At 34.6% G+C, this 12,109-nt stretch overlaps 1 protein-coding gene across 19 annotated transcripts in view; it reads right to left on the reverse strand.

Moving 5' to 3' along the window:
* Positions 1 to 12,109, reverse strand: part of BCAS3 (BCAS3 microtubule associated cell migration factor) — a 569,320-nt gene that overhangs the window by 446,153 nt on the left and 111,058 nt on the right. For 2 of the 19 annotated variants that reach the window (XM_070562381.1, XM_070562383.1), the window contains exon 1: positions 4,324 to 4,459. The exons of 16 other annotated variants lie outside the window; for them this stretch is intronic. The gene's annotated coding sequence lies outside the window, so the exon portion shown is untranslated. Of the gene's footprint in view, positions 1 to 4,323; positions 4,489 to 12,109 lie in introns of those variants that run through there. One more of the 19 variants, XM_070562385.1, reaches the window with a different exon arrangement.

Consider the following 12,109-nt stretch of genomic DNA (forward strand, 5'->3'; position numbering starts at 1 on the left):
TATCAAGTCTCATTTCCCAATAACATTAAGTACAAGTTTGTCAGCCTGTCAAATATATCTCCCAAATTAAGAATCCAGGTATCTGCTCTCCCCAATTAAGTAAATCAACAAACATCAATAAGAATTATGACATTTTAAAACCTCCCAACTGGTTTTAATTAGACTAAAGAGGTATAAGTGAAACAAGTTCTAATTACTTTTCTACATTACCTAACTTGAAGCAGTACATAACTATGCTGAGGTTATCATAACTAAAACCCTAACACACAGGAAACATTTTATTTTAAAGCTACTACAAGGACATAACTCCATCCAAAAATAATGCATGACAATTCATAATAATATACATATAAGACATTTGTAAATGACATTAATGATCCACATTATTAAAAAATTTCTGGGGCCGGGCACGTGGCCACATGGTTCAGTTCGTGCGCTCCAATTCAGCAGCCCAGGGTTTCACAGGTTCAGATCCTAGGCGCAGACCTGGCACCGCTCATCAGGCCATGTTGAGGCAGCATCCCACATGCCACAACAAGAAGGACTCACAACTAAATAAAATATACAACTATACACTAGGGGGATTTGGGGAGGAAAAGCAGGAAAAAAAAAAAAAAGATTGGCATCATTGTTAGGTCAAGTGCCAATCTTAAGAAAAAAAAATTAAAAATGTAAAAAAAAAAAATTCTGGGGCCGGCCCCATGGCTGAGTGGTTGGGTTCATGAGCTCCATTTCGGCAGCCCAGGGTTTGCCAGTTTGGATCCTGGGCACAGACATGGCACCGCTCATCAAGCCATGCTGAGGCTGCATCCCTCATAGCACAACCAGAGGCACTCACAACAGAGTATACAACTATGTACTGAGGGGCTTTGGGGAGAAGCACGAAAAACAAAATTCCAACATTTCCAAAGACAATGACAATAGAATTTAAAACAAACAAACTGAGTTTATTCTAACAAACAAGGAAAGTAATTGTCTGCCAATCCTCACAATTTTTCATGTATTTTTTTAAATCATTTGGAGATGTTAAAACATTATTAATGTAGGAATACAAACAAAGGAACTAAACAAATCTAGTTAATATCATCTATATATTTCACAGATTTATAAGCCCTTTCACTCAAAAGAACTATGTAAGTTTCTGGAGGGCAGAGACTACGTCTGGCTTATCGTTATAAGCTGAATGTAGCACTATTTGTTAAAAGAATCAAGTTAAGAACTAAGAAAAGAATTAATTCATCAATCTTAACTACTTGTTATCAATTAACTACTCTTTAAGATACTATAATGGCAAATACATGTCATTGATCATTTGTCCAAACGCCTAGAATGTACAACACCATGAGTGAAACCTAATATAAACTATGGACTTTGGGAGATGATAATGTGTCAATGTAGGTTCAAGTGTAACAAATGTACCCCTCTGGTGGTGGATATTGATAGTGGCGAAGGATATGCATGTATGGGGGAAGAGAGTAAATGGAAAACCTCTGTGGCTTTCACTCAACTTTGCTGTGAATCTAAAACTACTCTAAAAAATAAAGTCAATTTTAAAAAAAGAATTAAAGACTACTGGGCAAAATTCCATTTCTAAAAAAGATATGAAAATGCTTGACATTCTATCTTTTTCTGAATGTTACTTTTCTAATAAGTCCATGTCTGTGGCTGCTGTATAATCTATACTTTCATCAAGAGAATCATGACTATTGTGCATTTCATAAATACCAGCCATTATTATAAAGACTTTACATCTATTAACCCTTATGATGATCATAGGATATATGTAAAATTTTATAGAGAAAAGCTTCTCTATAAATACTTGACTCATTAAAAAATTTTTTTAATATTCAGCAATAAAATATGGGCAAATGCTTTTATCAAAAGCAAAGATTTCAAATGCTGAATATTTAATATCTTCAGTTGCTGATATTCATTTACTGATTGATTAGGAAAGTGATTTACATACATAAAAGAGAACAAAGATTGAAAGCTGCAAGCTTCCCTTCACTAAGCATCAGGTTTCCAAATACTCAAAGAGGAATCTAACAAACCTGCCTTTGGTATTCACAGAGTGGAAACAGTAATTAGTCATAACTATACTGTAACTGTTATACTAGTAGATTCTTTGAAAGTAATAATTCAGGATACTAAAATCTCACTGTGTAAATCCCTACGCCAAAAAAAAAATGAGTTCTTATTGACATAGCAGAAATGTTAATAAATTGTTCACAGTTTTAGAATTTTGGAAGATATATGAATTTAGTGAGTCTATGGAAATTTCTATTGTAACTTCTTTTTCATCACTTCCTTTTCATGGACAACATTTTCCTCCAAAATAAGGGAAACCATTGTCAGAGGGATGCAGAAGAACAGAGGCAAAAAAACAAGTTTAAAATGAAACTGTACTTAATGATTAAGAAATACATCATAAATAAAGTTCCCTATAAAACATATACAGTTGATCTTGAGTCATATTATAAGGAAACTTGGAATAGCAAAAGAATATACTAAGGAAAATTCACATGTTGTTTATGGTAGAAGCAATAACACTCCAACAAAACAAAGCCAAATGTTGCTTGGATTTATTTCCCTAAAAAGCAAGTTAATTTAGAACTGCTTATCTGCTGTGATAAACAAAATATATACAGAATCATTTTACATATCAACAGATATGTATAACCATGGTTTAACTGAAAAAGATGAGATACTTGAAATGAGAACATTAAAGTCTGGTTCAATTCAAAAACGATGTTAATTACACCAACTTCTGCCAAGCAAGCAGAGAAGCCAAATACACTACACTGTGGAAAAGCATACATGTTTTTATCACTCCAGTGTTATCCTAAAACCTTTATCAATGTGTATGAAGTTTGAGTATATGTATAAAATCAGTACAAAGTAACTTATTAAACATGTTAAAGAAAACAACAGATCATCACAGCATTTGAGACACACTGAGAAATGTAGGAAAGCTGAAGTTCACATTATATGAAATCTACTTCTCAAAGTCAAGGAATACCAAAATGGACCAGGAGCTGTTTTAGAAAAGGATATGTGTAAAAATCTATTACTTTTATTATTGCCCTTCTCAATAATTGAAATGACAACAGAAAATCTGCATATTTGCTTATTTTTTTAGAGGATAACTAAATATATATTCTCAATCAATTCTTCTAATTTGACTTATTAAAGTACAAGAAAATCATTATTTGTACACCATGGAGTACATCTGAAAGTTGAGATGAATAATTACATTCAGTTTACTAAATGTTTTTACATTCTGCAATGTGTGATAAAGCCACATCATTATCATTATCATTTCCTTTCCTGTGGTATCAGATTTAGAAAAAAAAAGCAGATGAGACTTTAAATACTTCTCTTTACATTCAAAAGTTACTTTATAGTGAAGTATAAATTAAACTGCAACAGCACCAAATGCCTAAAGATATACATATGGTTAAAGCATAAGTAGTTTTCTAGTTTTAACAGTTATTATTACCATAAAAGATTACTTTTCATAGTTGTTAGAAGAAAGATGTTTTTCATATGTGGCTGCTCTTATGAAGGTAGGTGGAATAGGGAGGAAAATAATCAAGAGAAATCAAAGGACAAAGTAAAGGTATAAAATACATATATTACGTCCAATATGGAAATTCATAATATTGAAACAATAAATTACGAGTGAAAACGTATACTTGCCTTCCAAGTATTAAACAGTTTGTATAAACATATGTATTGAACAAAATAAAAATAAATTGTTTGTAACATAATTTTGAAACTGGTTATTCAAGGAAATAAACCTCATTCACAATTCACAAATAAAACTACTATATGAATAGTCACAGATGCAATGCGAAAGTATATCTATACAAAACGCAAAATATTAAGGTTATATTGAAGCAATCTGTAACCACAATTTAACTACACCAAGATGCGAATTTCTGACACAACCTTATAAGAAATTTAGATCGCACTATGAGGAATAAAAACTCTATTGCCAGGATCAAGAAAACCAATAACATATTACCTTTAAAAATTAAAGTTATTTCTATACACTACCTAAATAAAATACTGCCAAAATAAATTTCTACCCAAAAGAAACTATGAACTTATTTGCATTACAAAACAACAGTGTAATTAGTGCTCTTCAAGAATTATCTAAAAGATATTTAGCAAGATTGGTAAAGGGCTGGAGGTGGAGACACAAGTTAGCTCAGAAGTTCATATGACACAAGGGCAGACTAATGGAAGTTTGGAATGTCTTAGAATATGCAAAATGTAAGGTCAATTTATTTATCCTATATATAGTAAAGAAACACTTACTTTTACAGGCAAAAGATGAAAAGCAGGTGGTTCTCACAAAATGTATTCTTTTCATTTCAAAAATGTGTACAAGAAGCCAGAGATTTTGTGACAGATAAACGGAATGATGTAAAGTTTCAGAGAAATTAAAGGGAAATGTCTCTAAGGTTCTGGTCCCAGTCGGATGGAGAGCTAAAAATGGAAACTGGAATTTCCCATTTCTACTTCCAGGATTAAGCAATTTAATAGCTATCGGTTTGATACTACGAAAGTGGTTAGACTACATTTTGAAAAGCAGAGTTTAAGATCCAAATTCTCCTAAGAAATAGATAGAATGTTTCTTCTCACATAGCGAAAACAAGTTCTTTACATTTTGAACACAAATTTTAAAATAAAGGAAAAACTTAAAAAAAAAAAAAAAAAGCCTACCTCGGGCAAGCCTCACTTCACTGGATCTATGTCACATTGATTTATAACAGTTATTTCTTAAGGGGAAAAAAGCACACACAGATGCAAACAATTACTCTATTTTTGTAGGCAACAAGTGAGGTGGGTGGTAACTGAGAAATTTTTTAAAAATCCTGTCACAATATTCTGCTTTTTCTTAAGAAACCCTCCTCACACAACAAACGTTTGCCACATCAGAGAATTTCCAGGGCCCGAAGCAGCACTTTGATTCCAGACCGCTTCAGGCATTAGCAGGAGGTAATTAGGGTAAAAAGTTCAGCCACAGTTCCCTGTCTAGAGTCCTGCCAGAAATAAATTTCCTTTCTATTCACTGGTTTCTACTGTACCCTCCCTAAGAATCATATTGAAAACACATTTATCTTTGTAGAGTCTGTTCCTCTTCTAATTAACATTATAGCGTTTATAGTGTTTAATAATTTAAAACGGCCGGGATCGCACCAGTTTTGTCTTTAAGAGCGGAGGGCTGCATTATCATTTTTCCTATATCGCTTCTTCATTTGACAAGTGACTCACAGAAGTATGCAGTGCAGCTGTGTTCAACAAGCTCTCTGGTCATCATAAACTTACGTTTTATGTCCTTCTTTGAGAAAGGTGCATGGACAAAATGGACAGACAAAATGCATTCAGAATGCGTTCTTTGAAATTTTTCAAGGAAATGAAAAAGACTAATAAGAAAACAGCACTTAAAACAGGAAATGTTACATTAAAACATACAAATTTATTATATTTCATTGTTTCCACAGGGAGAAATATGAACTGCTACATTTAGATAAGTGGTAATACCTAAATATACCACACGTTCTAAGTCTAAGCACTTTTAAGTTTTCGAAAGGAAAAAAAAAAACTCCAAAGGGGCACTAAAGTACTGTCTCTTGCTCTGCATCCCTTTCTTCATTCCTCTTCACAAGCACATTCACCCACACCCACATCCACACCCAGAGGCTCCGATCAACATGCCAGTTATCTCACAATAACTGTTTTAACCTTCTTTGGATATTGTGTTTAGTAAAACAAGACGTTAATAAAACTATCGGAATGCCAAGAAGAGCCACTCATTAAAAAAATTGTTGCTAACAAAGGATAAAATCAGTTAACATTAAGATATAACACATTTAAAACACTTTTTTTTAAAAAAACAACAACAAAAATAAAATTTTGCCTCTACTATATTGGTCGTGACAACTACCTTATGGAGGCCAGAAAGTTTATTTTTTAAATAATAATAACCTGTTTATAAACATAAAAATACTTCAAATCATTGGTAATTTTTTCAAGTTTTTCAGCAAAGTCTAAGTCCAAAAAGGAGTTTTTCTATGTCTTTACAAATTCTCTTGAAGCACTAGATCCTCCACATCTTCAGGTAACTAACAGTTTTACAGGTAGAAAGAAACAAGAAAATTGTGGCCCTCTGCACCATCCTGCACAGAATACAGCATGAAAAAAATCAACAAATTTCCTCTAACATTTCACTTAGCATGACTTTCCCCACAAAGTAACCATCCAGGACTTCTTCCTATCTGTCCTTTTTCCACCTCCTGATCTGGATGGCACTGAGGATTTCTGCCACCTTTCAGGTTAGTTCTCCATGGACTTGTGCAACGACATGTTTTGTATCATTACATTTGGATTCACACTTCTCAAACAAAAGAAATGCTACTTAAAGGTGTTCAATAATTGGAATACTAGGAAGAAAAATTAATCAAAGGAATTTTTTTAAGTGACTGTAAACGGAGAAAAAACAAACCCAAGATTTCAAATCTCAATTGTCTAATGCAACCTTAGGAGCCCAAGGTATCATTAACATAGGAAATGACACACATTTACTATATTGTTCTAATTATATGATAACTCCACATACTGACACTAAATAAAGGTTCATGGAATAATAAAGTCCTAGCTTTTCATTGCATTTTCATAACAGGCTACCATATATAAGTGATATACCACTAAATGAAGAAATTTTCTATATAATATTCAAACCAAAAGAATAGAAATCTTTTCCTTTATGGTCAGCTCATATTACGCTCTGTTTAGAGTATATCTGCCTACCTTAAAGTCATGAACATATTTTCTTTATCTTCAAAATATTTTGTTGTTTTTTTAACACATGGACAAAGAGAAGAGATTAGTGGGTACCAGAGAGTAAGGGAGTGGGGGCTGGGCATAAGGGGTAAAGGGGCACATATATATGGTGACAGACAAATAATAATCTACATGTGAAATTTCACAATGTTATAAACTGTTATGACCTCAGTAAAATAATAAAAATAAATAGATAAATATATAAAATATTTTGTTTTTTTCTCTCACATTTAGGTCTATCATACATCTCAAGTTGATTTTTGCATGGCATGACATAGGAGACAAGTTTCTTCATTTTTCATATAAATATCTAAATGACCCAGAACCATATGTGAATCCCCTCTGTACTGTAGTGCCATCTTTATCATAAAAATACATGAATCTGTTTCTAGACTCTCTCTGTGTTCCACTAATCTAATGGTCTCTCCTTACACCAATGCAACCTATTTACTGTCACTTCATAAGTCCCTTTCAAGTGGAGTAACCCAACTAACTTTGTTCTTCAAAACTATCTTGGCTATTCTAGGACCTCTGTATTGATAACCATATACATTTTGGAATCAGCTTCATGACCTTAGGGTAAATAGTAAGTAAAAAGCACTAATCATAAAAGCACAGAGAGGGAGCTCACATTAAAAGGACACCAACAGGGGCCAGCCTGGTGGCTCAGTGGTTAAGTGTGCACATTCCACTTCAGTGGCCCGGGGTTTGCCGGTTCGGATCCGGGGTGCGGACATGGCACCGCTTGGCAAGCCATGCTGTGGTAGGCATTCCACATACAAAGTAGAGGAAGATGGGCACGGATGTTAGCCCAGGGCCAGTCTTCCTCACCAAAAAGAGGAGGGTTGGCAGCGGATGTTAGCTCAGGGCTAATCTTCCTCAAAAAAAAATGAATAAAAATTAAAAAATAAAAGGACTCCAACAAATGAACAAGAAAAAGACATAACACAAAAGAAAACCATGCAAGAGACTTGGACAGGCATTTCAGAGAATATTGAAATAGTTAACAAACATATGGAAAAGTATTCAAATTCATTAGTTATCAGTAAAATGCAAATTTAAACCACATAAGATACCCATGCAAACCCACCAGAATGGCTAAACTGAGGACTATCAATGCCAAGTTTTCACAGGAAGCACTGCAACCTTATGTTCCACCTTATGGACTACTGGTAGGAAGGTAAACTGGTACAACACTTTAGAAAACTTCTTGGTAATATCTAACAAAGCATAACTTATCACCTAGCAATTCCACTCCTAGCTATAGAAATGTACACCAAAAAAATGTACTCACGTCCACAGGTGATGCTGATGTGAATCAGCACTATCACAGTAGCCCACACAGCAAGTTATCCAAAGAGCCATCAATAACATGTAACACTGCCCTGTCCAAAATTATCTAACCACCTTCTCTAGTATTTTTTACTTATCACTTATCACCATACTATAACATTTTACTTATTAGTTTCTCTATCCACACTAGAATGCCAGCTCAATCAGTGCATAAATTTTTGTCTCCTTATATCCGAGTGTCTCAGCCTCGGCCCTAATGACATTATAAGCTGGATAATTCTTTGCTGTCGGTGGCTGACTAGTCTATACATTATAGGATGTTTAGCAGTATCCTTGACTCTACCCACTAGATACCACTGGCACCTTCCCACCCCAAGTTGTGACAACCAAATTTGTCCCCAGGCACTGTCAAGTGTCCCCTGTGAGTCAAAATCACCCCTCCCTTCTCCCCCTCAGTTAAAAACAACCGCCTTGGATTGATTATTGCTGAATTCCCGGGTACTATCAGAGTAGCTGAAATGTAGTAGATACCCATAAATATTTCTTGAAAGAATCTAAACTTCCTTCTTAAAATACGGAGGGGGTGGGGGCAGTTAAAGCATTTCCTTGAGATGGCAGCATAGGTAATCTATAGCAAAAACTTTTAAATCATACACACAGGGCATAATTTATCCACTGGCAAGCAAGGAATCCTTACATTGCACTGAAGAACGTCATAGTTTACTGTCAATTATACTGACATAGTCTTTGATTACGATACATTTAAGTCTGAGTTAAAGCAAATTACCTTTCTCAAATCCCACTACTTTGATTCAAGAAAGTCAACAAGTAACACAATTAGTGAGATTTAGCAAGATTTTATTCTGGCTAAATACCATATAGCTGCAACAAACACAATATTTTCCCCTGAAAATTGTAGAATAATACTTGATTTGGAAACTGTCATGGTTCTCCATAATGAATTACTTAATTTTCATCATCAATTTTGTTTTTAGGATAATCACAACACTACAGTGATCTCTTTTCAAGGCTTATTCACTATGCATACGCCCTGTTCCATCAGAAATAAAGTAAGCGTGCCTGTATGGAATTCCACAAAGTCAGAGTCTATGCAGATGTTCTTTTCCTTTTGGTTTTCCTTTAATTTGCAAATCTTGTAATCTAAGCCTGAAGTTGACTGAACCAACATTTAAACCGGTATAGTAATATCAGCCAAAAACTCAATCTGTTTTCTATTTATATGTCAAGACTGCATCCTTTTGGTGGCTGAAAAAACTGTTGTTTTGAAATGATTATACAGAGAAACTGCAAGCACTTTAGTAGTTTTATGAACTGATTCTACATGGAAAGTTTTACTTTCTAAAGGCCTTTAAGACATACAGCAGAAGAAAATACAACTTTGAATTCAACTCCCACCTTTATGTTTTTAACTATATACTAAAGTTACCTTTAACTACATGACAGCAAAGTATCTCCCAAAAAAAGACCTCACTGATACTCAGTCTTATTACAGAGAAATGTGCTTCTACTGAGCACCGGGGGGGCAGAAGGGATGCATTATAAAGGGGCATGAGAAAACTATTGTGGGTGATGGATATGCTCATTATCTTGATTGGAGTGATGGTTTCATGGGTACATACATATGTCAAAATGTATCATACTGTACACTTTAAATATGTGCAGTTTGCCATGTTTCAATTATACCTCAATAAGATATAAATATATAAATATAACATGAGCTTCTTTGGGGAATATAAGCAAATTACCATTTTCCAATGAAAGTAAAGGGCCCCCTATTCATTAGAGATACAACTAGATACAGTACTGGGCTAGGACGTGAAGCACAAGCACTGGGTAACTTGGGTCCAGCCACATTTCTCCAACAGTCATACAGGCAAAGCTTTCAAAAAGCATGTTTTATATACATATTTTTTTATAAATATATGTTTATGTATATATTTGTTCTTCATATATATATATATATATATATATGAAAAGAAGTTCCTGGTGAAGAGTGTTCCCTGGCTACCCTTCATATCTTTCTGGCCTAAATAATATGAGGTGTGCCTAATATGGGTCTGACACTGTACTAAATACTTGCAAACATTCCCTTATCTAATCTTCACAAGAACTGAGAACAGTAGCTGTATATGGGCACCACTTGCCAAATAAGAAAGTGTTCAATAATTTACTCTAGTTCATACAGCCAATAACTCATATCTAGGTCTATACAACTCCAAAATCTTTGTTCTTTCCATTATTCTATACTTCTTTCCATGGTTTCAGGAGTCTCAATGAATATTACAGAGTACCAACCTTAGGCTAAAAGCATATAGCAAGAAAATTATAGAACACAAAATGAAAACCAGATCCATTAAACATAAACATCACAATAGATAGAGTTCCTGTTGTAGAAATCCTACAAAAGGCCCCAAATCATCCAGAACATCATAATGTCAAGATTTGTTTTGAAGGCTTCTTTCTTCAACTATACATAACAGACTACTATCCTCTGGCGATCTTTCCTTACGTCAGGTTTCCAGGAACTCCTGTAAAATTTCCTGGCTAATAGCTCAGGAAAGATGAATCTATAGATCTAAACATGTAACAAGAAATTGTGATGGCTTTCCACACACGGGTATTCAGAAAGAGTCCAAATGTATACCTGTAGCCCAAAGCAGGGTTAGAGCAACACAGTTCAATGAAAAGACAAATTAAGCTGGGGCAGGCCCCATGCCTAGTGGTTAAATTCAGTGCACTCCACTTTGGAGGCCTGAATTCAGTTCCCAGGTGCGGACCTACACCACCGGGCAGTAGCCATGCTGTGGCAGCAACCCATATACAAAATAGAGGAAGACTGGCACAGACATTAGCTCAGGGCCAATCTTGCTCACAGAAAAAGAGGAAAATTGGCAACAGATATTAGCTCAAGAGACTCTTCCTCAGCAAAAAAAAAAAAAAAAAAAAGATAAAGTGAGCTATACGTGTAATTTTAAATTTTCTAGTAGTCACATTAACAAAAGTAGAAATAAACAGTTGTAATTAATTTATATATATTTTTTGGTGAGGAAGATTGGCCCTGAGCTAACATCTGATCTGTGGCAATCTTTCTCTGTTTTGTATGTGGGATGCCACCACAGCACAGTATGATGAGCAGTGCGTAAGTACACACTTGGGGCCCAAACCCACAAAAGTTTCTGGGCTGCCAAAGTGGAGCGCACGAACTTAACCACTGCAACACCAGGCGTGTCTCTTAATATATTTTAACATAACATATCCACAACATTAGCATCTCAATTTGCACCAACCATGTTTCAATTACTCAAAAGCTAAATCTGCTTGAACAGTACATGAAAGAATGTCCTGCCAGCTAAAACTTAGGTATAAAGATCCCAAAGAAAAGTAGTAACACACGAAACACATTCAAGAAGAGAGAGAACATTCTCTCAACTCCCTGTTAACAATGGTATTTCAGCACTTACTTTCCAAATAAAGGTTTAAAAATTGGTGTGGATTTGCTCCCCGAGGAATTCTATTAAAATCAGGCAGAACCATGTGACACGACTTAGATGCAGCTCATGGAAAATGCACCTCTTTGCAATGCAGCTACATGAAACATATATTGTAGTAAAACGGCAGAAGAGACGGTCCCATTTTAATAAAATTTGTCACTAATTTCTGTTTTCAACAAGTTTAAAATCAGACAGTATAGGAAACAAATCTTTCACAAATATTTTCTTCTTTGCCTTACCAGCATTCTCTGACCCAAAATCTTACAAAGCTAAACATGAGATCCTTAGATCTGGTGACAGCACACAATGGCCTATTTTTAAGCTTTAAGCTCTTTCTACTTAAGATCAATATTTTAAAATATGTGTATAAGTGGAATATGCATATAATGGGATAATGTGCATAAAAAAGAAGCACTAAGATTCATTGTTAAATAAAAACATAACATGTTAAT

This window comes from Equus przewalskii, chromosome 10 (genome assembly GCF_037783145.1).
Source record: "Equus przewalskii isolate Varuska chromosome 10, EquPr2, whole genome shotgun sequence".
In the NCBI taxonomy this organism is placed as follows: Eukaryota; Metazoa; Chordata; class Mammalia; order Perissodactyla; family Equidae; genus Equus; species Equus przewalskii.